This window comes from Phasianus colchicus, chromosome 19, assembly GCF_987193195.1.
Source record: "Phasianus colchicus chromosome 19, bPhaCol1.hap1.1, whole genome shotgun sequence".
Classification (NCBI taxonomy): domain Eukaryota; kingdom Metazoa; phylum Chordata; class Aves; order Galliformes; family Phasianidae; genus Phasianus; species Phasianus colchicus.
The window spans coordinates 9,458,235-9,484,756 of record NC_143454.1 but is presented as its reverse complement, the minus strand read 5'-3'; the positions used below and the strand labels follow the sequence as shown (position 1 = coordinate 9,484,756).

The window sequence follows — 26,522 nt, the reverse complement described above, 5'->3', positions numbered from 1 at the left end:
TTTGCACACACACAGACACACTCCCTGCTCAGCCCCATGGCTGCATCTCACCTCCCCCCAAGCATGGGCTGGGGTCTGTGGGTGACACCCCCAGGACACACTGCCACCACCATCACCTCTCTGTGTGACCCCCAGCATTTCCGAGCCTCTTATCTGCCTAGGTTGATTCTTTCATTGGCAAAGCTCCCGGTGCCATAAATGTTAGCACCCTAGCACCTCCCCCTATAAAAACACACTCCCTTATCTCTCCCCATTGCCATATCCCAGTCTATCACCTGTGTGTGTTATCAGCCCATCCCATAGCTATCACTGCACTATCACTATGCACATCGCAGAGGCCCAGTGCAATGTCCCAGCACCCCATTCATCCTTGCTCCTGTGTGCATCCCAGAAGGGTATCCCTGCCTTTCCTATTGGTTTTCCCTCCTCGTCCCAGCGCAGGACCTGTGCCCTCTCCCAGCACAAGCAGTGTGCTGCAGCTCGTCAGCTTTAATTGCAGCAAGAGAGAGTATGATAGGACAAGGGGGAATGGTTTTAAAGTGAGACAGGAGAGATTTAGGTTGGATATTAGGAGGAAGTTTTTCACACACGGGGTGGTGACGCACTGGAACAGGTTGCCCAAGGAGGCTGTGGATGCTCCATCCCTGCAGGCATTCAAGGCCAGGCTGGATGTGGCTCTGGGCAGCCTGGGCTGCTGGTTGGTGACCCTGCACATAGCAGGGGGGTTGAAATTAGATGGTCATTGTGGTCCTTTTCAACCCATTCTATGATTCTATGAAGAGAAATACTGAGAGGATCCATCTTGCATCACTGACACTTGGAGCTGCTGAAGTTGAAGCAAAAGAAAGCGCCTTGGATCCTTTTTATCCTCTGCTCCTGTAATTTCTGCATGTCCAAACAGATTTTGGAGCCTGTTTATAACTGGTAACTTCGTTTGCTCCCGGGCTGGGACCTGAAATGCCAAGTTTCATCTCCAAGTCAGTTTTTATGGCTGAGTTGCATTAACTCCTGGGAGCAGGGGAAGGAAAAAAAAAAAAAGGAAATACTACATAAGGATATAAGAGAAAGTTGAGGTTGTTAAAAAAAAGCCAAAATGTGGGTGGGTTGGCATGGCAAAAGTCCCAGGTCTTGGGGACACCTGCCTGCTTACATTGATGGCTGCAGAGCTTTTGATCCGGGGTTGAAAATCCACTTCTGTGGATTCTAACCCAAGGAATTACCGTAACTGGGACATTTCATGCTCCTCTCTCATCAAGCTCTTTAGAGCAAATTAAATTTCTCCCTAACCAGCCTGTAACAGTTTGTGTTAGATGTGGATCTAAATGTTAATTGCAGTGACAATAACAGGTCTGATCCTGCAGTCCTTATTTGGGTAAAACCTCCCACAGAAGCCAAAGGAATTTTGCCCCAGAGAAGACAGCTGGATGCAGTCCCACATTTCCCGTCTCCTGAAGATGCCAGAAGGTAGCGAGAATATTTCTGTGATGTTACAAACCTCCTTTTTCCCCCACCCACCTCCCTCAGTTCTTTAATTCACCACTAATCTAACGAGCCCTGCTTGGCTTTAGCTGTGCACTTGCTTGCAAAGAGCCGAAGCCACGGAGAGGAGCAGGGTGAGGTTGGTTTGTAGCTCTGCTGGATGTGAGGGCACCTGGAAGTCCTCCACCGTCCTGGAGAGCTGTATGGGAAGCCTTCCTGTGGTCCTCATTCCCTCTGCTCTTGAGTAATGCAAAAACCTTCAAACGTGAGACCTGAAGGAGGGCAGCTATGTATGATGGGATGATTTGGGGTCTCCCTGTCCTCAGCACTCAATCCTAGCTGGGTTTGGCAGAAGGACACCCCGTATTCAGGTGGTAAAAGCAGCCAGGTAGGCCATTCTCCCTCCATCCCCACACTCTCACACTGCTGTCCCTCGAGAGCCTGGAAAAGGGTGCAGTCCATCCCCATCCCGACCCATCCTCACCAACCCAAACAGCTTTGAGCACACGCAAACCAGCAGATACTCAAAGGCACAAAGCGTTTCTTCAGCGCCTGAGATTCAAATCCTCTACTTTGTTTGGTGTTGGTTTGTTTTTTTGTTTTTTTTTTTTTCTTTTTCCCCCAGCAGCATTTAACAAGCTGATGATGTTTGTTTATGAAGTGAAATGCACATGATTTATTTGATCTGCTGGAGCTGGAGAGCTGCATTCCCACGCCAGGGACAGGCAGAGCCGCTGCCTTCATCCCCTCTGTTGGAAACTGCTCAGATGAAGTATTGTACAGTCAGAGGCACTGTGCTGTGCTTTCAGCTGCTTCAGAGCAGGGCATTAAATGCTTATTAGAGACCTCCCAACTTCCCAGCCATAAAGTTGCACTTGTTCTTGTCTGTCTCTGCACGTGGAGACGGCCTTAACGATGTGTTCCTGCAGCTGACACAGGTCTGGGAGGTCTTTGGGCACCTGGGCTGTAGTCTGGATGTGACTTAAATGATGGTAGGGAGGTTCTTCTTGTGCTTTGCTGGTGAGTTGGGTTGAACGCATCTTACTTGGTTTGCAGGGACCATGGTTTAATTAATTGCTTTGCAAGAAGGCTCTGTAGAGGGAATGTCTGGTTCTGCTTTTTACAACACCTGGAGATGTACTTCATCTCATCACCCAGACCAGAGCCTGGCTGCCAAGGAAGCTAAGGAAACAGATCCATTAACTGATGGAAGATGAAGTGCAGAATGTGAACTATGAGACTTACAGCTCCTTGGGGAGAGCACATCGAGCATCACCCATCCTGCGGGTGGGACAGGAGCCAGATCCTCACCTGGTGTGAGCCAGCAGCACATGGCCCAGGGCTGGGCACCAGCTAAGGTCCCCCTGCCTCACCTGGGGCTGCAATAGGGCTGTGCCAGCTGTGAGCAACCTCACCACAAAGCCTTACACCAGAGCTGGAGGATGTGTCACTACCAGGGCCTTCCCCCCCATCCTTGCATATAAAACACTTTGCAAATGAAGTGTGAAGATAATATGCTTTATCATAGGCATTTATTACTGGTGATCGTTGAATAAATCTCCCTCCATTCACATACCTATACAGAAGGTGTATATAAATATGCAGCCAGTATCCGGCCCAGAGCCTTTATGACGATGTCAATGTAGCCCCCATAAAGATAGTGGGAAATGATTCATAATATTTATATGACAGACACGATATGAACTGTAATAGCCTGTTGGGATCGAGAATATCCATAGGTCTCTGTCAGCCACAAATGTGATTTAAATATTATATATGTGGCAACTGTAGCATTAGTAATATGATAGCTGTTATTGATAGTGGTCATAAAACGCAGCAGTTTTGCGCTGAAGAATGTGAAAAATAATCTAGTGGTTTTCCTAATGGTCTCCCCAGCAATGCACAGAAGGAAGTGTACTTTCAGTGCTTCTTCTTTCAGTGCATCCCTCCCCCCCACCCCCAACTGAAACTGCCATTGGATTCTATCAGATTACTGCTGGGGCCATGCTTCGTTCTGCTGATGTCAGCTTGTGGGTCTGTCTGTTGGGCTGAGGGGGTTCTGCTGGGCTGTGGGGTCAGGCTTTGCTCTTCTGTATGGAACAGGGCTCAGTGCTGCCATGCTGGCTGTGAAGGGAAGACTTTGTCCAGCGGCTGCACAAACGTTCTCTCCTTTGCAATGGCAAAGGGTCATCAGTGGGTATGAGTTTGCACAGCCCCATAGGAGAGCTGATACCATCAACCCTCACCTTCTCACTGTCTGAGCATCACGCAGATGCACAACGGGTGGGTTTCACACTGCAGCAGTGCTCCTCAGGGCACAGCAGTGGGTGGGAGCTCAGGGACAACCAACAAAGGTCTCATCCCTCCTCATCATCAGACTGCCTTCCTCTCCCAACTCCATCCTGTTCTTTCCCGAGAGCAAACAAAAGGGGAAAATCACTCCACCACACAGCCATTAGTTACAACAGACCCTGTTTTTCCTCCCTTAGCACAAGCAAGAGAGGACCCAGCTTGCCCAGATGGATTCAGCATCACGGTTTTGCTTTGGTGGGGTCTGCAAGGGGTTTGTTTAACCAACACCAACATTGCACTGGTGAGGTGCAGCCCCTGGGACAGCTATCAGGATGCCTGCTCCATCCCTTCACATGACAGAGAATAAATCGAGGCAACAAAACACCCTTGAAACAGCAACAGAACGGTGGTGGGGCTGAGGAAGAGAGAAGGGTGAAGGCAATAAATGGGTCAGTCCCCATGGACACCCAGCAGAGCCACACATCGCTTCTCAATGACCTTCCGTGGCTTTCCAAAATGCAACAAAGTGCATTTTATAGATGAAAGCAAAAGTGCATTGCAAAGTGAGGGTCTGGGTATAACGTAGCAGCAGTTTTCTACACCATTTGCATTGCAAACGAGCTGATCTTCCTCTTCCTCACCCTGGTGGGAGCCAGGCGTTGCTCCAGGGAGAGCTGTGGGCCCATTTCTGCCATCGTTTGCACTGACATAAATCAGGAATTTACTCAGTTGAAATAAGTGGGGCTGCACCAGTATAAAACCAGTGTGAGATCGGAATTACAGTGCTATAAAAGCAGCGTGAGATTAGAATCAGCCTGAGTATATTGCAGCGATGGTTTGAGGAAAGCCTAGGGAAATTACCAATATTGGAATTGGAAAAAGAAGAGAAAAAAAAATGGCACGTGATTTCCTGATGATTTGGAAAATCAAATCCTCAAGGCCAGCAGTTGTGTTCCTCCCTCCCACCGCAATTCCAGCACTGGTGAGAGCTGTGCCAGAGCAGTGATTCTCTATTATCCCTCTTCTGGATGAAGCAGCTGGGAGGTGCTTTATAAGTAGATGCCGTATAAAAATAAATAGAATTGAATTAGGGAAACAAACTGAAGTCGTTTCTTCTCCATCCTCACATCAATCCATTTAGGCCGATTCTTTGGGTGCTCCGAGGGGGATTTGCATTACGGAGCTGTCAGCATCCACAGTCCGGTCCTCTCTTCCCAAATGAGCCTTGGCACTCCTAATGCAATGCCTCTTCATTACCCCCATTTCCCCCTCCTCCATGTGGGGCCCTTTTCCAGGTCCTGCACCCCCAGCACGTTGCGTTGAGCAATGCTTTGTAACGAGCAGCAACCTCCTAATGAGATTTTGGGGACGTGGAATCAGGGAAGGGAAAACAAATGCCGTCTTTTAAATGAAATAACGACGCGTAAGCCCTGAGATATAATGAGAAGCACATCAGTGGCAATTTGATTTGTTAATGGAGCCTGGGCGTTGATATGCAGCGGTGAGAGCACTCGGAGCAGTGCTGGTGGAGGCTGGGACAGCATCCCACCCCGTGCGGATCTGCTGCCCTCAAACCGTGCTTGGTGCCTGCGGGAGGATGCACGGCAGCGAGGCCATTGCATTGCAGTGCACTGAAGTAGGTCAGGCTGCTGCTCCTGGCTATGCCATCCCTGTGCCCCGCAGCCATGGATGGCAACATGGGAACTGAGGGGATCTGGTGGAGCACACGTTGCCAGAGCTGTGGTGTGGAGATGCCTCGTGTCGCTGCACGGCGTGTCCCGTAGAATCACAGAGTCATTTCAGGCTGGAAAAGCCCTCTCAGATCCCCAACCCGCCCCATTGTGCCCACCAACCACCTCCCACAGTGCCACATCGCTGCAGTTCTGGAGCTCCAGCCCTCCCTGCTCCAATAGTTTTCCATGATCCCAGGAAAACCAGCACTGCTGCATAAGGCACAGGCAGTTTGCCCCTTGGCTGGCGAGCAGCACAGGTAACATTTTCCCTTGGCTCTTTGGGAACATCTGGTTTTAATGCTGCTCGAAGCAGTTTTGGATAACGCCGTAGCGTGCAGTTAATCTATTCCCCATGTTCTAGGAAATATTATCATCTTAAAGGCAATTTAAGAAATTACAGAAATACAGACATTACTGAAGTATAAATCCAGAGGTAACACCATCCTGCCTGACAGGAGATCCACCAGCACTCCTTGCTTCATTTGTAATGCCTTTGTCCCTGTTAAGATGATGTTTGATCCCCAATTCTCCCCACCTTGCACGGTCCCCGGTGCTGCAGGAGCTCCAGCTTTACACTGGGCTTTCAGGAACAGAGTTTACATGAAGGAAGGATGCTGTGCAGCTCTTCTCTCATTGTGCTGGCGAAGTTTTGCAGTTGGTAGAGAACGTGGTAAAGCAATAACCAGGACAGCTGTACTTCCCTTGATCACTTTTTCTCACGGATCAATAGTTCCAGAGGTTCTTGCCAGACAAACCCTCCCTAAGTGTATCTTGGCTCAGAGCTGAGGACTGGCTCGTGTTCAATGTCTCAGCAGGCGACGAAACTGAAGTTGGTTTAGATGTGGTCCTGGGCTTTGTACGGCTCCCAAGTGGTTCTGATTGAAAAATTAGTTTTGGCATTCACAGTGTGTGATCGTTCCTTAATGCAGCCCAAATGCCTCCGCTGTGCAGGCAGCAGCCCAGTGCCAGCCCTTAGGGTGTGCATTGCCCAATCACTCACAGTCCTGTGGGATCCCCCCCCATCCCACATCACCCCCTGCTTTAGTCAGCAGAATGCTGGTGCTCCGTCCTCTCCATCATGTGCTGCAGCTTCAGCAGAAGACAGCATTAAAAGGAGCTGCTGTGAAAGCCCTTTGGAAGGGTGATGGGAGCAGAGAAGGGAACCCACCGTGCACAGAATCCACCCATATGCACAGCAAACCCTTTGGCAGCCCTTGCTTACACCATGGGTACCAGCCCACGCTGATGGCCCTCCAAAGCCAACACTCATTCATTCCATTTTCAGCCTCCACAAAGCTTTTGCATTGCCAAACCGGTGCAGTGGGGGATACTGGGCTCACTGCAAAAGTGAAATAGCAAATAAAACATTGTACAAATAACAATGCTGTTTGTGAGCTGCACTACGTGAGCGCCGGTGTTGTGATTATTGGTTCATTACAGGCCTCTCTCCTGCTAAATCTTTTCTGTTATTAAAGCTGGCTCAATGGGGTCCTGATCCCTGGTTGAAACATCAATATTACTAATAAATAGAAATAACAAGTGAGGTAAAGGGCCAGACAAGAATGACCTGCTTTATGAATTAATGTAGTGAAGTCTGGCTATTTTCCTATAGCTTTTATATACTACAGGCACACATACAAACTCCATACACATTTATTGGATGTTGGTGTGTGGAAATTAAGCCAGAGCAGTGCTATAACCTAATTACTGACTTGCTACAAGGTGCCAGGGAAAAGCAGAGAGCAGACATTGCATCCACCCCTGCAGCGCGCAGAAACACTCTCCAGCTCTCATGGGGATGAAATCATCTCTTCCAGCCCTCCTCCCAAATCCCCTCCTAGCCCCAAAGAGTGGAGCAGTGTGTGAGGTGCACTGCAGGAACCTGCAAGGCTGTCAGCTGCATCTGCAGCACGTGGGGTGGGATGTGGGTTCGATGGGAGCAAGGCACGGAGGGGAGGTTAGGGGCAGGTGGGCAGTTTGACCCATAGAGATTCATGCAAGCATGCATGCTTGCAGCTCTGTACAGCTCTATAGATTTGTCTCTCTGTATGTGCATATACACATCTATATACACAAAGGGACTGCATGCATTTCTCTGTCCATCCATAATTCCATCCCGTGATTCTTACATGCTGGGTGATCCTTATCAGGAGGTGTGAAGCAGCGTGGCCATGCTTGGCTGTGCTCTGTGATGCCATCATCACCAAGCAGTACAATCCAGGGCTGCTCCTCTCCCCGTCCTGATGGCAGGTGGGGCCTCACCCCTTCTCCCAGCCGGAGGCACCACCTTGCCTCCATTATTTATAAGCTATTCAAAATTTATCGCTGCCAACAAACTCCGGCTGCAGAAGGGTTTTAAATCCTTGTTAAGTATTAAAGTGGAAATATCCGTGTGAAGGAAGCGGGTGGTGGAATGGGGCAGCCAGGTGCCCCTGTGCACCGCTGCCAACCCCCCCATGAGGATGCATTGGGCTCATGAACACGATGGGGTTTGTTTTATTTTTTTCATCCCCACCCTTTTCTTTCTTTTATTTTTTGCCTTTTTTTCCCCCTTCCTCACTGCTGTTTCATCAGGCACAGCAGCCCCGGCTCAGCAGTGGGTTGGGGGCTGTCTGAGCTCCCCCCGCTGCCCCTACCCAGAGCCACACTGAGCCACACAGTGCTTGTCACCCATCGGTGACAAATCGGTGTGGGCTGATGCTGAGGGATGCAAGAAGCAATTCCTTTGCTGATGTGGGGGATGGAGTGGGGTGGGGGTGAGGGTGGCACCGGGCAATGTGGGGCATGGGCAGCTGAGCTGGGGGTACCCCACACTGGGGCTGATATTTGGGGTCTGGGAGGGGGCAAATGTAATAAGTCTGATGGTGGCCTCCTCCCGCAGCTTGGCTTAATGGGATGCCAGAGCCGACAGGGCTGCCTCTATCTGCTCATTCCGCGGGCCTGGGGAACCATCCATCTTGTTCTAACCCTATTTTAAAAAAATATAAAAGGAAAGAAAAGGAGGGGGTGGGGGAGAAAGAAAAATGATAAATCTGTTCAGGGCTTTTGTTTGCCTGCGATTCCTGTAAAGGACAAAAAAATGAAATAAAAGCCAGGCCCATTTTTTCCCCACTTGGTGTTGCCATGGGATAGAGAGCCCCCGGTTCTCAGGAGCGCAGCGCCTTTGGGGAGGAAGAAAAAAACCTCATTAACGTTATGAGTTGCATCTGTTCCCTGGGTCTGGGTCACATCCAGCCTCAAGCTCTCCCGTCGCCTGCCTCCCCCACCCTGTGCATTCCCATCACTGATTCCTTTGGCCACTTGTGCCCTTAGGAAACAAAGGGACCCCTATGCCCCTCACTTGAGCTCCCCAGTAGTGCCCAGTGTGCTGTGAGCTGAGCAGGGGAAAGAGGCAGTGGCCAAGCTGGGGCTGGGAGTATCTCTGGCAAATCAAAGAATCACAAAGGTTGGAAAAGCTCTCTCACATCCCCAAGCCCAACCCATCCCACCGTGCCCACCGATCATGTCCCTCAGTGCCACATCTCCATGGTTCTGGGACACCTCCAGGGATGGGACTCCACCACTCACTGTGCACAGAGATGTTCATCCCAGGCTGCTACTGCAGAAGGCAGGGAGTGAATCCACTCTCTGGCTCTGCCGTGGGTAGCAGGAGTTGGAGCAGATGTCGGATATCTGCCCTCCATACCATCTTCTGCTGGGACTGCTGACCCTGCCCAGTGGATGGAATGAGGACCCAGCGCTAATTACCACATCTAGGATGGTGAGGAGGAGTGAGAGAATTTGCATGGCATTTCCAACTGCATGCTTTAAGGAAGGCGCATGCAATCGCTTTTCTTGGAGCTTCAAGGTAACGCACAGAGCAGGGCTGGGAGATGTAGAGCAAAGAACTTCGTGGTAAGAGACAATGCAGCCAGGAGCCGTGAGGGGAGCAGGGGATTCTCTTACCCAGCCATGGCTCCAACCTGCCTGGCTCTCATTTCCAGGCTATTTATAACCCAGTGTCAGGCTGGGGCTGCTCATGGTGCACTGAGCCCAGCACTGCCTGCATGGTTTCCTCCTCTGCTGCCCCACGCTGCACTGTGCAGCTATGATGAGGAGCAGGATGGGTCCTGTGCCATACCGTGCCATGTCATACTGTGACATGCCATGCCATACCATACTATGATGTCCCATGCTGTGCCATGCTATGGGAACACACTATGAAAGCGGGGCTTGCAAGCACACAGAAGCATCCGCATCATGCTGTCAAAGTCTTCATTGGAACAAAGAGTGGTGGTTGCGCATGCACGAAAAGAGGAAAAGTGTTCTCAAAAGCTTGTTCTGCACACTCTAGGGATCATTGAGTAGCACTGAGGCTTGCAGGTATTGGTTTGCTGGATTATGTGCAAAAGGTTTCACAGTCTTTATTATAAAGACTATAAATAGGTTTGTGGTCCTTCTTTGAGTTTAAGAACAAAAGGCTGTTTCATTATCATTAAACTTGCATTTGAGTCGCTCTGTGACTGAGTGTCTGGCTTTTTATTGCCAGCCAGGACTTTCAAAAGCTCCTTAAATGTTAATGTCACCTTTAAAACAACAGTGGTGAGGCCTTTGATCAGCAGAGCTGGCCACTTCTAGCAGCTGAAGACAGAGCCAGCCATTGAGCGACATCAGGATTTTAACATTTCCCCTTCCCCTGCTGACCCCTGACACAGCAGAGAGGCCAGGCTATGATCACACCTGAGTTTCAGCCATCAGGTGGCCAGAGCTGGGTTTACATGGCTTGATGCAATGGAGGTGAGCATGGCGTGGCTGCCTGGCAAGCCAGCGGCCAAGTCACAAGGCTTTGGGGACAGAAGAGTCCCCCAGGAGGCGGGGTTTGGACCGTCAGCACTACACACTGCAGGCTCATCCCTGCAACTTAGAGGCTGGGGATGGACGGAGTCATCTCAAAGTCTTCCCTTTTTAATGGCATCGCCCTTCTCTAAAAATCCACAGTGAGATGCTGGCTCAGCATCTCCCGCTGCCCTCATCTCTGTGGCCACCCCATTTGCTGCAGCTGCGTTTGCCGAGCAGGGGATGGGGTCACACACATGGCTCTGTGAGCAGGAGGGAGCGCAGCGCCGGAGGAAAGAACATTTCAGGTTCAATTAATGCCAGCCACGGCGAAAACGGGTGTGCTGGTGCTGGTTTGGGTACAAGGATATGTTTGCAGAGATAAGTGTGAGTGTAACCTGATGACACAAGTTGCCTGCTTCCAAATGTCAGGCAAAGTTCATACAACCCATGTGAAACGAGTTAAAATTTAACAGAAATCTGCAAAGCGTTGTGCTGTAATTGAATCCATGATGTGGATGGGAAGCGTGCTCAGACACATCCCAAATTGGGGCCTGAACCGCAGTATTCTTCCTGAAAAAGGTTGATTTAAAGGAGGCTGCTGCTGTCAGATCCGGGTGCACCCCTCCGTCCCCTTTTTGATGGCTGTCTGAAAACTTCTGAGTCATTCTGCATTGGTTTTGATGTGCCAGAGTTGGTTTATAAATCACAGCAGCAGGGAAAGCTCGGCTCAAGCACATGCAGATGCAAAGAGCTGCAAAGCTGACCCGCGCTGGGCTCGGTGTTGTGAGCAGTCCCTTAAGCCATACCCGCACACTGAGAAGGAAAAGGGCTTTTTGGCTTCTTGACACCGCGGTGTGGCTTTGTGTTGCTTTTCTCTTTGCTGGCTGCTAATTCCCCCTTTGTCCCAGCGTGGTGGGGTGCAAACTTCATAGAGCTTTAGAAACGGAGAGTTGTTTTGTTGGTTTTGTGCTCCATTTCTACAGTGCTGGATGAAGCCTGCCCTGTGTGGCAGCGGTGGCCAGATGTGCTCAGCACAGCCTACAGCATTCTGCATGGGGTTGGGAAGATGCTGCTTCATCCCAGCACCTCTCTGCCCCAGCAGCATCCCCACAGTGCAGATTCAGCCCCTGTGCTGCCAATGGCTGCAGCTTCCCACTGGGCAGCCCGTGGACCAGGCTCCTTGCAGGAGGCTCAAGGCGGAGCTGAAGGTACAACTGAGCCCCTTGTGTGCTTTGCTCGGTGAGGGTTTTTTGTAAGTGAGCTGAAAACAAATTTAGCACTTAATGCTCTGAAGAGTAAACACTTAAATGCCCTATCATCTGCCCAAGTGCTTTGTTTATTATCCGGAGAAGCCAAACTGAAGCGGTTTTCCATGGAGATGTAGTACCTCCTTCAGATTAGCCTGCTTAATTAGATCCTGGTTGCACGGCGCTTCGCTCTTGGAGAGGTGAGGATGAGGAGTTGCCCAACCACTGCTGCCAGACGCTGGGATTTGGCTCCAGCTGCACCCCAAGGTGCTGCTGTTATTGGGACTCAGAGTGGGAGCAGACCAATGAGGGACATCTCTATCTCTGGGACAGAATGGAGGGGGACAGGGACAACTCGCTCACCCAGCTCCACCTACCAGCAGTACAAATTGGACCAGCAGCTTTACCAGGCATTTGTCCCTGGACTTAAAATAAGGAGGGAAGAAACCAGCTGAGGTACACAGCAGTGGGAAACGCCACTCTGAGTGGTGACTGCTGTGAGCGCTGCTCCCTGAAGCACAAAATCTCCAGCCTCCCGTTTGTAAGCTATTAAAGCTGTTACATCCCATAATGAACATCCTCAGGTGAAGGAGACAAACAAGGGAAAACGCTGAAATGCAGCCGCAGAGCTAGACACAATAACAGGCACGGGGTGAGAAGGATGTGACACAGGGAGACAAACAGGAGAGAAATTTATGTCGCTGGAGATTACAAGGGCATCGTATATCACCAATGGGGACGGGCTCTGAGCGGCAGCACGAGGGAAGACCCAACCTCAGAGGGAAAAGCCTCCAAGCAGCAGTAATAGCCAAGAGAAAGAGCAGAGCTGCCTGCTTGAGGGAGATGCCAAAATCACTGCGCGGTGTTTGCTGCAATAAGAACACCCAGGGATGGCTGGCTGGGAAGGGAGCGGGGCTAGGAAGTATTTCAGGTTGGATATTAGGAGAAAATTCCTTTCTGAACTGTGCAGTGGCACAGTTGCCCAGGGAATGGTGGTGTCCCCATCCCTGGAGGTGTTCCAGAACACCTGGAGATGTGGCACTGAGGGATGTGGGCAGTGGGCATGGTGTTGGGTTTGGGGATCTGAGAGGGCTTTTCCAACCAGAATGACTCTGTGATTCAGGCTAAGGGTTTGGGCAAAGGGAAGGAAGCTGCTGGGTACATCCAGCCCAAAAACCTCATGACATGGAGGGGAATCCTGTCTTGCCTGATGGGAAATGTCACAAGCATCAGCAAACAGGTCCATCATGCATTGGGAATGACCTTGACGATACCATATGTCCAGCTGAGCTGGCCTGGAAAGGAAAGTCTCACTGACAGCTTATGGGGATTGGCCATTCCTGTATCGACTGTTTTGTGTTCATCCTAAAGCCTGCAAACAGTGGTGAAAATTCAGGAACACTGGAAGGGTGTTGGCCTTCAGTTGGATTTTGTGTGATGTGAGTACTTTGGACTTTGTTTAATGCAATGCTGAATTACGAGCTGCTTGTCTTTCAAACCAGACCCTTATTTTATTGTTTTAAGGAAGTATTTGCATACATGCAGTACCTGTCGTGCAGCAGCAAGAACAGCTCAACGCTTTGCAAGAATCAAAACCCCTGAGGAGAGGCTGGGGATGGTCACTGCCATCTCAAACATGGGGAAAGGAAGAAATCCCAAGCAACCTTTCCCTGAAATAAGCCTGTGGTCACGCTCGGACCTGTGCTCAGGAATATCTCCCCAGTTCCCAATCAGTTTTGTTGCTACCAGCCTGCCCTGGGGTGAGTAGAGAGGAAAAGCTGAGCCCCACAGCAGCAGTCCATGGTGGGGAAGGATTTAAGCATCATCCTAAAGCAGGGCGACTGCTGCAGAGACGGAGGGGTCCTGCAGGACTTGGATGCTCAGCTGTAAGTCACTCACAACTCCCAGCTCTCATTATTCCACTCCAAGTCACTACATCAGCAGTCGTACTTCAGAGTGAGAACTGTCCTACTTTCAAATAATGCGATACGTGCCTCAGATTCCCATTGTCGTGAATGCACGTTTCTAGTCTCCCTGCTTTGGAAGGTTCCCTTTGCTCTCAGCTCACAGGAGCTGTGCCATGCACTGATCCCTCTTACCCCAGTGCCATCAATTGCCCCGCAGCCCCAGCTGGCAGCGAGGCAGGGCGCGATGACTTCATTGCTGGCTGAACTCATCGTGGCAGCACTTCGGTCATTTGTTACACGCTGCCCTTCACGGGCTGGACCTGTCATCAGCTCTGCAGGGACCGGACACCCTCAGCCTCTGCATCACCCATAAAAAATGCCTTTTTCTGTCGCTGCACAAAGCGCCCAGAGGGCAGAGGCACAGCAGAGCCCCCGTCCCCGCCTTCCCCCTCTCACACAGAGATATTGCATTCATTCATCTCAGGGGCCGCAGTGTGCTCGCAGCCTGACAATACATTATGGTGATGTAGGTCTTCATTTCACGCTGTCAGGGACTATAACAACTGTATCTATTACCCAGGGGGGCTAACGGGGCAGCTCGCCCTGAGCTCATCGCCCTGCGCCTGGCTAACGCCATTGGGTGTCCCCTGCCCCCGTCCCTCATCCCCTGCCTGCACGGCGCCAGGAGGAGGGGGCTGCAGTGGGGGGTCCCGGCCCAGGACGGGCGTGGGGAGCAGGAGATGGATGGCCCTGAGAGCTGCAGCACAATGAGGCAATTCCAGCCAGTGCAGCTCATCAATCCCTGCTCTCCTGCACTGTGTTCCCCTCTGCTCAGCCGCCGTTGGTCGGGGTGATAGCCCAGGTGTGTGGCTGTCACAGAGATAAAAGAGGCTTAATTAAGACCCAATAAGCTAAGTGATTTGTTATCTCGGTGCGATATATTACTCCAGCCTATCGATCCCACAAAGGCACATGTGTCTGAGAGCCACTGACACAGCTCTGTCCTTCCCTGGTGAATACATGCCAGCCCTTGCTGCTTGCTGCAGGCAGGGGACAGGGCTGTCCCCTTACATCTCATGCAAGCACAGCAATAGCACGATTTGCTTCTCCCAAGGGAAGGAGCTGCTGGAAACTGGTGATGCTCAGCTCTGCCTGAAGACCAGCAGTGGGCATGGTGTGGGGACTTGGACATCCCTCTGATGAGGGCTGCCTGTATCCATCCCATAGCAGGAGCAGGTCTGGAAGGTGGCAGTGAGAGAAAAGCCAGTTTCCATTAAACCATGTCCCCATCCAGGGCTGACATCCCCTGGGCCTGTGGCTGTGCCATTTCAGAACCAGGCATCCCCTGAGTTCTCAAAGCGATCCCTTCCCAGCTAAAATCCAACCATTTTCTTTTTCAAAACTTTAAGGCAAGTATGAGGGGGAGAGGGAGGGGAAACCAATTCATTTAACATTCAAAATGTTAAACCGCTCAAGAAGTTCTTTGATCTTTTGAGGTTTTGCTGCAAAGGGAACACCCTTTCCCCATTGGTTTACTGAGTCACGCTTATTACTTCAATGCAGAAATATCCTTTATGTCAAGTGTATAAATATCCAACGCTAAGCCTCAGAAGCCTTTTCCTTTTTTCTTTTTTTGTGTCTGTCTGTTTTTTTAATTCATTTTGCAGAGTGTGTGTCATGCTCTCTGGAGCTGCATCCTGCAGTGGCATCCAGGGCATCCCTGCAGGATGCTGGGTGCTGTGCACTGTGCACGTTGCCATCCTCCCCAAACCCCCTAAAGCACGGCAGCCTTGGGAAAGCAGGCAGAGCAAAGGGAGATGGTAGAAGACTTGACCTCACAATGCAGTTGTGGGGTTTTTTTTGCTAGGAGGATGTGCATCTGCTGCTATTAGCAAGGATGTGCATCTGCTGGGAAATGCAACCTGCCCCCAGAATTCTAAGGAACGGTCGTAAAAATGGATGTAAGCTGAGTCCCGGCGCTCCCACGTATTCTGCTGGCACCTCGGGGCTGTGGTTGGGGTTCAAAGTGGCCACAGGTGTTGGGGCCCCGGGGCAGAGCTGTGATTGGCACACGGTATTTCAGTGCCCACGCGCCCAGACCTCCCGCAGCGGGGTCTGGAGCCAGGCGTTCCCTCCCGGCTGCCCCACAACTTGGCCTAGAGCTACGTCTGCAAAGGCTCCTGTTCAAACAGCATCGGGGCAGGCAAGCTGGGGCTTGAGAGCAGTGCTGGGGCTGCGAGGTGGTAACCTGTGCTCCAGGAGCTCCGGTGCCTGCAATCATACACTCCCCTTCCCACTGGACTCAGCAGTGGGGAGGGGGTTAGCACCCACCTCCCTGCTTTTGGCTTCCAGAGTGAGATGTCACATCCCAACAGGTGTGGGGCAGTCTGTACCGATGCCATGGGTCATGGCAGATAATGTAAAGTATGCTTAGAGTCCTGTCCTGACTTTCCTTTACCAACAAGGAAAGGTCCCAGAGTTCAGCAAATCCCACACTTTGCTCAGTCAGGCACTGGTGCTTCTGCCCAGAGGAGTTGTGGACAGCCCATCCCTCGAGGTGTCCATGGCCAGGTTGGATGGACCCTGGGCAACTTGATCTGCTGTCCACAGCAGGGGGGTTGGAGCAGGAGGATATTTCAGGCCTTTTGCAACCCAAGCTATTCTATGATTCCCAATGGCATCCCCAAAATGGGACGGTGTTCCCTATCTGAGTAAGCTGGGGTGCAGGCTTGGCCAAGAAGGGCTCGTGCTGTGCCACAGCTCACTCAGGCACATGCATCCACCCTGTGCCCACCCAGCAACACTCCCTGGGCAGCTCATACCAGTGCAGCACAAACACGCACCCAACACCCCTCCCTTGAGCTCCTGGTTGCTTTCCTTGCTGGATCCCACCCCACTGCCCAGCCCCACAGCATGCTCCCAACAGGTCGAGCAGGGCAGCCCCCGGGCTTTGCTCTCCCCAGCACAGCAGTGGGGCTGCCAGAGCCGCTCTGTGCCCATCGCTGCTGCTCACCTCCAGCAGGGCAGCAGGCACATGCTTTCCTTCCCTTGCCTTTTCCCCACGAAGGAGGTCACACCCTCTGATTACCTAACAGCAGCCGGCTCTCGGCAAAGCAAACAAACTTGACATTCACATAACCTGCCGCGCTCTCTCCGGCAGGGATTATTAAGTCATTAGAGTCTGTTAGCAAATTTTCCCAAATACCTTTTTCGCTTCTTCCCAGGGGCACCTTCATGGTTAACGATCCCAAACTGCAGGCTGGGCTGAAATCCATCCACTGCAGCCCAGCGACCATGGGGGGTGTTGGGAGCTCCCCCCAGGGCATTCCCCCGTGAGGATGCTCAGCTCTGAGTACCCCGTGAGCAGCAGAGCCCAAGGAGGGGTTTTTGCAGATGCAGCAGCCCAGGGAGGGCAGGGAAGGGGTGAGGTGTCCCCCCGGCAGGGAGGTGACCCCCATCTTCCCTCAGTAACACACACCCGCTTTTCTCCTTCGCTGAGCTGGCAGCCCAGGGCGATATTTCTAACAGGCAAGTGTATTGCCTAACTGGAGACAGAATAAAAAATAATCATAAAAAACCAGTCAGGCAGGCCAGGTCAGTGCAGAGGAGATAGGTTTCACCCACCTGCAGCTGACTTGCCCTCTCGTTCTCAGGCTGAACAGTGTGTACATCAACAGCCTGATGAGATGCAGTTTGGTAACTCAGGGCAGCAGGCGAGCTGTGCCCGTCCCCGGAGCCCCTCAGCACGAGCAGCCCTGATCCCAAACCCACCATCAACTTTGTGTTGGGGTTTATCCTATAGAGCTCTTTGGAGGTGGCTCCCCATGATGGATGCTCCATGCCCCCCATCCTGCCCAACCACCCGCATGTTGTGCGGTGTCTCAAGAGGAGAGGAGCTTGCAGGAATCCCCGGCATCTGCAGCCTCTCCCCAGGGTGCTGCTGGGGAGGCTCTGCCAGCAGACACCAGGGTTTCTGCAGCCCAGGGGCTTGGCGAGAGACAGGAGAAGATGCAGAGCATCCAAAGCCCAGGGGCCCACATGGCACAGTGTGTGTTCCATCTCAACAACCCCCCAGGTTTTCCATTTGCAGCAGAAGCCAGGTCTGAGGGAAAGAGTACAGCTAGCACCTTAGGCATAGGCAAGCAGGGAACACCAAGAAGTGCTTCATATTTTAGTCCCAAGCAGTCTGGCACATTTGGGATTGATTAACTAATTACAAAACCCTCATCTGTTTCTATTCACATCAATAAAACCAGAAATGACAATAAACCTATTGCTGCGAACATCACCTCTGGGCTAGCTCTGTACAGAAACACACTTTCTGCTCAGACACCACTAAGGTGCTTTGGCCAAAATCTCTCAGCAGACACAACCAGGCCGTGCTTCCCAACCCAGACCATCAGCACTTTTGCTGCCCTGGAGAATCACATCACCGAGGTGTCATTTGGGATGGAGTCACCCAATTCTGCAGCCGCTGCAGGAACCCAATCCTGCATTCCTGCAGCTGCTGATGCATTTTTAGGACCGCAGCACCGAGACCCCTTAAGGGTTAAGGTTAAGTTGCATGGGAAAGAAAGAAAGTGCCCTACTCCACTCTTGTCCTTAAGGTGGTGGGGGTGGTGATGGAAACAGGCGGTGCTGGGTGGGGATGCAGAGAGGTGTTGGCAGCAATGCCTTCATCATGGAAAAGTCTCTGATTTCCCAGGCAAATGCAAGAGCCACAGAAGCTGGAACCACCTTTCCCTAAAGCTTCTCCCCAACCCCTGCAGGCACAGAGGGAATGGGGTCTGTGCAATGGGTTGGGGGGGGGAGCAGCCCAGCCCTGGGGCAGCTCCCAGCTCCACACCCAGCCCAGGACACAGCAGGACCCCCGGCAGGGGAACTGCTCCTCTTCGCCCAAGGTGCTCATGGAAAGCAATTTGTCACATGAGCCTGTTTGCTTCCAAAATAAATCTCCCTTAAAGGCAGGTAAATCTCAGGCTGGATCTGTTAGATACCCTAATGTGGCATTAAGCTGAAGTTAAGGTTATATTCCTCCAGGGATGCCAGATGGGATTTGCTTTCCTTGAAGACAGGACACGTATTTCAACTCTAATGGGTTGATGGAGCCCCTTTTATCTTGTAAATATGAATGAGGAAGGGGGAGCTATTAAATAAATGGAGGGGTTTTACCTGAGCCTTTTTCCCTGTCATCGGTTTGGACTGTGTTAAAGATCTTTGTTTTCTCGGTGGAAAACTCGCTCAATCATTCAGAAAGGAACTAAATGCCTTTTGAGAACATAACCTTTATTTTCCAGATAAATGGCTCACTCAGAGCAATTTGCATGTGGGAAGCTAGCATACAGTGCAGTAAAAATATATATATTTAAAACCCAATAGCAATGTAGGTCATCATACAAACATCAACTGCTGAGATGACTTCTCTGGGGCTGGAAAGCTAGGGAGCTCAAGGCAATTCAAAAGGATGGGGAGGTTTTGTGCAGCAGATCTGCATAGGGCTGAGCAGAGGGATGGATCTACATCATCTCAGTAAGTCTGACCAAATAAATGACCCCCACCAACCCCACTCTGCCACCTTCATCCCCAGGGCTGGGTTTTACAGTCCCATCACAGCCACTCTCTCTTTCTCCCAAGTTCTCTCCAGCACCGGTGCCACCACTGGTCCCTGACACCTATCACACAGATCCAGTGGCACTTGACCATCACTGCCCCAGCACTGTGATTCCATGGCCAGGTGGACAAGCCACCACCCCCAGAGACTCCAGCAGCAGGATTCCATACAGCTCCCAACTCAGTGCCCCCCACAACGGCTCCTCACCCCTTGTGTAAGCATTTGCCTGCTGGGAATGGACCCATTTACCCAACCCAGAAATAGTCCCAGACCTCCATGGCTATGCAGATCCCAGGCTGAAAGCCATCACCACCTCCTGCGTGGTAGAAAGGGACCTGCAAGGCATTCCCCCCGCCTCAGCATTCCCCTGCTGTTGGATGGGGCAGAGCTGCAGCCCTGGGAAAGGCACTGGGAGCCGCCGCCAGCAGCTGCAGAACGATGCCAACTCCAGCTGCTTGTTAATTACGGTAACATGTTGTCTCATGTATGCACCTCCGCGAAGACGCTGTATTAGCTTGATAAGTATTTAACACTTGGCATGGGGGGGGTGGGTTCCACTCAGCATGGGGCTGAGCAGCAGGGAGGCAAGGTGGCACGAGCAGGGCACTGGGAGAGGGCAGGGCAGCAGGTCCTGGCAGCGATGGGGACTGAGCCTTGCATGGGCTGGGTTAGCACTGCTGACAATGGGGCTGTGTGGGATCCCGGCTTTTGTAGCCTCCTGCCACCACGCTTCGTGCTCAGAGCCGCCCCTGCACAAAGCCCAGACGCTGCTCTGAGCTTTAATCCGTCCTGCAAACGGGTATTGTCATCGCCGGTGCCTTTCTTCAGCAGGCTTTTCTTGTTGGCTCTGCATGGCTGGCCGCCGTGTAGCTCCCGTTGTGCTGGTGGCAGGGGAACCACGCAAACACGCGTTCAGGTCCAACGTGCTGCTCAGGAGACATCTTCATCTGCAGGGCTGCCCGCCTGTGCTGAGCCATGGGAAAATGAGCCGGACGTACCCATGTGGTCCAAGGAAATTTCCTTCCTATATGACCAATTCTGGGCAGGGTTGGGGATGATCAGACCCTCCTCATCTCCAGGGCTCATCACAGCCCCCAGAGCCAATCTGCTATGCTCTCCCCACACCTTACATGAGGCTGTGGACAGCACAGCAGCACCACCTCCGCTCTTCATTAGCAGGTTGCATTGGCCTCTTCCAAAGGTCTGAATGCAGATAAATCTTTTTTTTTTTTTTCCCCTGAATCAAAATCAGTAATTATGAGTCAGTGTTAGCACAGAGCCGGTGAGTCAGGCACAAAAGCATTTTTCCCTCTCACCCTCCAGGTCTAAGGTACATCACTTGCCTGAGCCTCCCGTGTGTGGTCTTCATTCAGGGCTTTCACAAACATCATTAGCAATCCATGGGCGAGTTCAGAAACAACCCACAGCCAACGCTGCCACCTCCTCTTCAACTCCCCAGGGTGGGAAAGCACCTGGGAAATGCACAGGTGGCCCCCACCTGCTCTGTGACAGGGATGCAGAGCAGAAATTTCTGCCTTTCCTACAGAGCTCTGCTCACTTTCAGGTTGGCAGCCAATGTCCAGCGTGAGCATTGGCCCCAGAGGTGTCCAAACCTATTGCATCCCCAGCACCTGGCTCTAGCAAAAAGGGCTTCAGGCACACTGGTGCCCTTTCCCTTCAGCAGGATGGTACCCAACAGTCTGGATGTCCCCAGCTCCAGAATTCTGCTTCTCAAATACCACAAGCCCCCATCCCACAGCCAGGGGAGGGCTCTGAGGTGGGGACACAGCTCAGCCCAGCAGTCCAGCCCCCCCAGCAGCCCATTCCTCCCTCCCAGCTGCACACCCCAGATTTCCCCCGCACAGACGTGCACTTGCTTGCCTTTGAGCTCTGGTGGGTTACTAGAGGGGGTGTTTTGCTGATGGGTGGGGATGGTTATGGCTGCATATTGCCTGCCCACTCCCTTTGATGCCCGACTCATCTCCTTACCCCGTCTCTGCTCCTTACATCTCTGTGGAATTTAACTCCATCCTTCCCATTGGTGGCTGCTCCTCCTGCAAGCCAGCCTTGTGTCAGAGGAAGGATGCTGCCCAGCACCAAGCACCAGAGCTATGCATGCATGGGAGGACTCCACGCGTTCGTTATTTGGGCTATCTCAGAAGCAAAAAATAACGTGAGAAGGAGCTGTCAGCCTCCAGCTCCTCCGAGGAGATGAGCCCAGCGGATGTGCTTACTTTCTTTTCCTCAAAGCACGCAAAACCCCAACAAAACAGACTTTGTTTACAGCCCATCCTATAAACCGCTTAGGCAGTCGGAGATGAGCTGAAAGCTTAGACATGCCGTAGAGTTACAGCCAGATGTGGTTTCCAATGGCTGAGTTAGGCACCTCGGAAACTCGAGGTTTATTAATGAAGGTGCCCGCTGAACCATAACGGGTGCTGTAATTACCTGGCTCCGGGCAGCAGGCAGTGCTGCTGCAGCCAACCATGCGCCCGGCCGAGCGGACACAGCATCTCCTGGAGGTGAGTGAGGAGGTGAAGGTCATTCCCCATGCTGACAGCTCTAAGGCTTCGGTGGATGGCTGGGGGGAGATAACAGAGCCCGAGGGTCACGGCTGATAAGAGATGAAAAGGCTCTGGGGGTGAGGAGTAATGGTGTGTGAAGGGCGATGCTCTGCTCCTGGTGACAGCGCTGGGTCTGAGGATGGTCACCCAGCGACTGGGACACCCAGCACGAGGTGGGAGCTGGGCCTTCCCCAGTTCAGACCAATGGGAGGAGCTCCCTCCCAAGCCTTGCATCACAAGGGCTGTTCCATAGGGTGATGCCAATGCCCCGACCACCACGAATCCCCTGCAAGGAGGAAACAATGGCAAGCAATGGAAGCTACATATACCCAAGAGCCTGCAGTAAAGGGAGAAGGGGCCACAGGGCCCTGCAGGGGTACAGGTGAACCCATGTGTCCTCCCCATCCCCGCTGCATGGCCCCAAGGGGCGAAGCTATCGCCTCACCAAGGAGGCACTGCTGGGAGCTTTTCACACCTGATTTTGTCTCTTGAAGTTTCACACCAATGAATAACTGTGACCTCGGGAGGGGAGTGCATCGGCTGTATTTCCCAAATATCAGCAAATTGTGTGAGAGAAAGAGATATGCTAAGGGGGCAGGCTGCTCAAACCATTACCATCCTTCTTAGTACCACTTAGCTGAACCGTTAAAAAGATCCAGGGCTCCCAAAGACAATTAAGCTCAAGGGAAGCCATAAATCTCAATAAACATCAGGCCAAGTTTTCTTCACTGCTTGAAACAACAGATATAATTTCATTGGTTACTGAGCTCATGCTCCCAAAGGGATTTCAGATAAAAAGCCACTTATTCAAAACACCAAACTCAGGCTTCTCCTGTCTCTCAGGCTACCATGGGGTCAGATTTCCCAGCATGGGAACATGCGCCCCGCGGTCTGCAGAGGTGGAGCTCTGACTGCAGCAAACCTCTGCAGATTTATGGTGTCTGCAGCACGGTGCTGTGACCCAGCAGTGGGGTCAGCAGTCGGCACCTGCGCTCAGGTGGCCCTGCTTGGATGCACGGGTTGCTGCTGGAAACAGCCTGCTGCTTGCAAAGCCTGCTCTGATCTGCACGCTTGTTCCCGTGGGCTGAGGTCTTGCATGGGCACAGCTACAGCCTAGAGGACACAGTGCTTTGCCAAGCCAGGTGCAGTGCTGGTATCTATAACCTGTTGAACTGAGATAGGTGTCCCAGAGCACATCAGCTCTCCTTGCTGTTCTAGGGGAAAACTGGCAGCTTGTCCCCATGCTGGTCACCCAGCCTATGGCCAACACCTCTCGTCCATATGTTTTCCTATACAGACATCACTGTGTCTGAGGTCCATGCTAAGGCAACACATGGCAGCCCGCGTGCCAGCCTTGCTATTTTTTTTTTTTTTTTTTTTTTTTTTACCAACAGCTTTTGCATCTGCAGGGCTGGGCCCTTGGCTCTGAAAGCTCTCTGCAAGGTCGCTCCATTCGCCAAGTGCAGCTTCTTTGTGCTTTGATTTAAGTTCTTGCGTGCTTCTTGTATTGATTTCTCTCAGATGTATTTTATGGGGAATAAGCACTCAAACCAGAAGGCCAAGACCTCCCGCCTTGTGCGCAGCATGGTAATGGATGAGCTCCTTCTCACGCTCCCTCCCTCCCTCCCCACTTCTCTCACCTTTTATTTAATCCGAATCCAAAAGCACTGGGGTGAAGGATGGCCAAGGCACAGACATGTGAAGCTTCTCTGCTCTGGGTACTCAGCATTGAGCCAAGCAGGGCACGGCGCAGCTGCAAGCAGGAAGGCTTCACTGCTCAGGCTGCAGATGGTTTCCCCTTGCAGAGATGAGGGCGATCACCTCCTGGCACCCCCAAGAACCTGGGGAAGAATCAACCTTCCGAAATCCCAAATCCAGCCCACTGAAATAACCATACTGTGATGAAGATGAGGAATTCAAATGTTGTGCAATACACTTCCACCTGACGTCAGGAGCTGAGGAGCTGGGGTTTGGAAGGCAGCCTTCCCTCTGTACACAGGAGGAATAAAAACATTATTATTGTCTTTCTCAGTGAACTGCAAAGCCTGTTTTTAAATGAAACTTGAGCTCCCCATCTCATCACGTGCTTCCAGGAGCTGGAGCTTTCCGAAGACCAAATACTTTGAAACTCTGGATAAGACCATTAGAGTTGCTTAATTTCCTTTACGTCCATCTGTTTCAGTTCAGCTCGGTTGCTTCTGTCCCAGACAAGACATTTGGCTCTTCCAAATAAATCTTATAGCCCATTTGGATTAAAGACTTTCTGATGCAGTCTCTGAATATAATCCCTCTGATTTGCATCTCAAAGAAATTGAGTTAAAACCAAGCGAGAACCATACACAGAGCGCTCAGAATTGCTGGGGGATGTGATGCACTCGTGAGGTCCCATATGGATAATGGCACTTTTGTTTTTGATTTATCCTGAACTGCCCCACTCCTATGGCTGTGTTCACACCAGCACACTGCAGGACTTCCAAAGCAAACAGAGTGAGAACATAACTGACTGCTCCTGCTGTTGTCCAAAGCTTGAGTTTTGCACCCGAGAAACTGAGAAGGCTGCAGAGAAAGCGTGAGACACACTTAGGAAGTGTGGGACAGCAGATCTCCCCGTAGCGACAGCAGAGGGTGAATGATGACTAACATTGGAGCTGAGTCAGGTTCAGTGCCATTCTGCCCATCAGCTCCTAATAGGTACTTTGCTCATCCTCAGAGGCAACGCTGACAGAGGTCTCAGTGGTGCTCTCCTATGGCTGCTCAGTGCTTGGAACCTTATTGTGTTTTTGTGCAGGAGAGCTCAGGTCACAGGATGCCTGGGTGCTATTCCTGGCAGTAACACAGCCCCTTCCTTCCCAGACAAACCCTTCCCCCTTTTTATGTCCCACAGTGCCTGCCTAGGAAACAGCTGTGTGAGATGTTGGGAGCCCCAGGTCCCCACTATTACCTCCCATTCTGTAGGATGGGAAGCCAAGTCACAGTGCAGGCAGGTGGCACAGGTACCAGCCTCACATCAGAAGACGCTGGATACAAGCAGGAACCCTGGGCACTAGGACAAAGCAGACACCCACACTCCTAATAATGACAATAATTAATCATGGGGGAGGAGGGAGCAGCAGTGCCCCAGCCTGAACCCTCACCCAGAAAGCCCTCATTTTCCCCTACTCACTCACCACTGAACAGCACAGGCTCCAGCCAAGCTGACCCAGCACAGACCACCACCCTCCTCCTTCCACCACCTCAGCCCTAGAGACATTACAGAGCCATTAAAAGCCAAATTCATTTCCACAGCTGAAACCAACTGCCCGTAATGCAGTATTTTTTGCAGCTGTGGTTCAGCATGGCACCTGAGAGCTGTGAGGTTAATGACACAGGGCTGTCAGCAGCCTTAATTATATTCCCATTTTTCCAGCCCCTGATTAGCTTTAGAGCTCATCTGGTGTCAGAAATTTGGTGCCTAAGCTTTGACAAAAGTGTTTCATTATTACTTAATAAATGGGTAAAGAGGGAGCGCGTGTATTTAAGCTCTGCCTCGTTAAAGCTTCTTTTTTTTTTTATTATTTAACCTCACCAAAGCTCCCTACCTGGCTGGGAGCCCCACACTGGGATGCTGGGGGAGCACAGCCCCATTATCCCCTCCCCAAACTTGGCCCCATAACTCCCATGAATGTGCCCTGTTTTGCTGGGAGCCTGCTGCTCCCCATCAGCCAACGGCCAATTAATAAGGATCATTTATTACTGTTATATCGCCTCTAAAGCAGGCCAGGTGTTTGCGTTATAAAAAAAAAATCAAGAGATTTAAAAATAATAATAATAAAAGCACAAGCTTTACATCAAAGCCCCGAATGGCTTAAAATCTAAAGCAGAGCTTAGGTTGTTCTCGACATTCAATTTCCTCCAGCCCTCAGCACAGTTAATTAATTTGAATATTAATAATAATGGTGAGAAGGAGCCCTGAATCTTTTCTCTCCTTTTCCATTGCAGGCCTCATCACGCCTCAAAGAGGTGCCCAATTCCTGGGTATTTCCCCCCAAAATCCTTGCAGCTCTCAGCCTGTGCCTTTTTCCCTTTGCAGGAAATTCCTGGAGTGAAATCAGGGCAAAAACACCCTATTGGCACTCAGGATTTCAGCTGGCTCTGCTCTCATGCCTGGGTGAGACGTGGGAAATCAGCGCTTCGCTCTCCAGCATCACGAGTTGGATGCACTCTTTTCACCTGATGCAGCCCCCCAAAGCCCCTCCTGGGTTTGTGGGCTCCTCCAGCAGCATTCCCACTCTTCTGTGAGGTCAGGAGCACAGGGCTGCCCCACAGGGCTAGATTTATGGCCCTGCTGTATGTCAGTCCCTCTGGGCTTGGCCATTTCCATGGCGGCTGCTGGAGATCAAGGCCGCTCTCGATGACGGCATCCTTGACCTGTGATCAAGCTGAAGCCAACGGAAGTTTCCAGCAACATAAGCCACTTAATGTTTAACTTCTGTGGTAGCTTCTGGAGACTGATATGATATAATTTTGGCTTTGCAAAGACAGCTTAGCTCAAGGGAGCGGACTGCAAATCATTAGCAGGACTGTTCTCACCCCAGCTCCTTGCTTTTAATTGCTGAGCAAAGCGGCATGAAGCATTCCCAGCGAGGAGCTGCAACCACATGAAATCTGCCTCATTTGTAGCTTCATTCCAGCACAGCCACACGTGATGGAAGTCAGGCTGATATTAACAGGGCCACTCCACAATGATGGTGGGGATGGAACCGGGCTCAGAACTCATCTAGAGCCCAAAGATGGATGAGGAACAATGACTTCTAATTGACAGAAGCACCACCCAAGCAGGAGGGATGGGATATTTTCAGCACAGCCTCCACTGCCCCATGCTGTGCTCAGCT

General features: G+C 51.6%; 1 long non-coding RNA gene across 1 annotated transcript; it reads right to left on the bottom strand.

The window, feature by feature from the left end:
• Positions 1-18,755: 18,755 nt before the first annotated feature.
• LOC116234311 (uncharacterized) lies at positions 18,756-24,943 on the bottom strand. The gene is made up of 5 exons (XR_016458840.1): positions 24,819-24,943; positions 24,593-24,694; positions 23,292-24,207; positions 20,218-21,668; positions 18,756-20,125 (listed from the first exon to the last, which is right to left on the bottom strand). It is a non-coding gene; the product is annotated as an uncharacterized LOC116234311 (long non-coding RNA).
• Between the last annotated feature and the right edge of the window lie 1,579 nt (positions 24,944-26,522).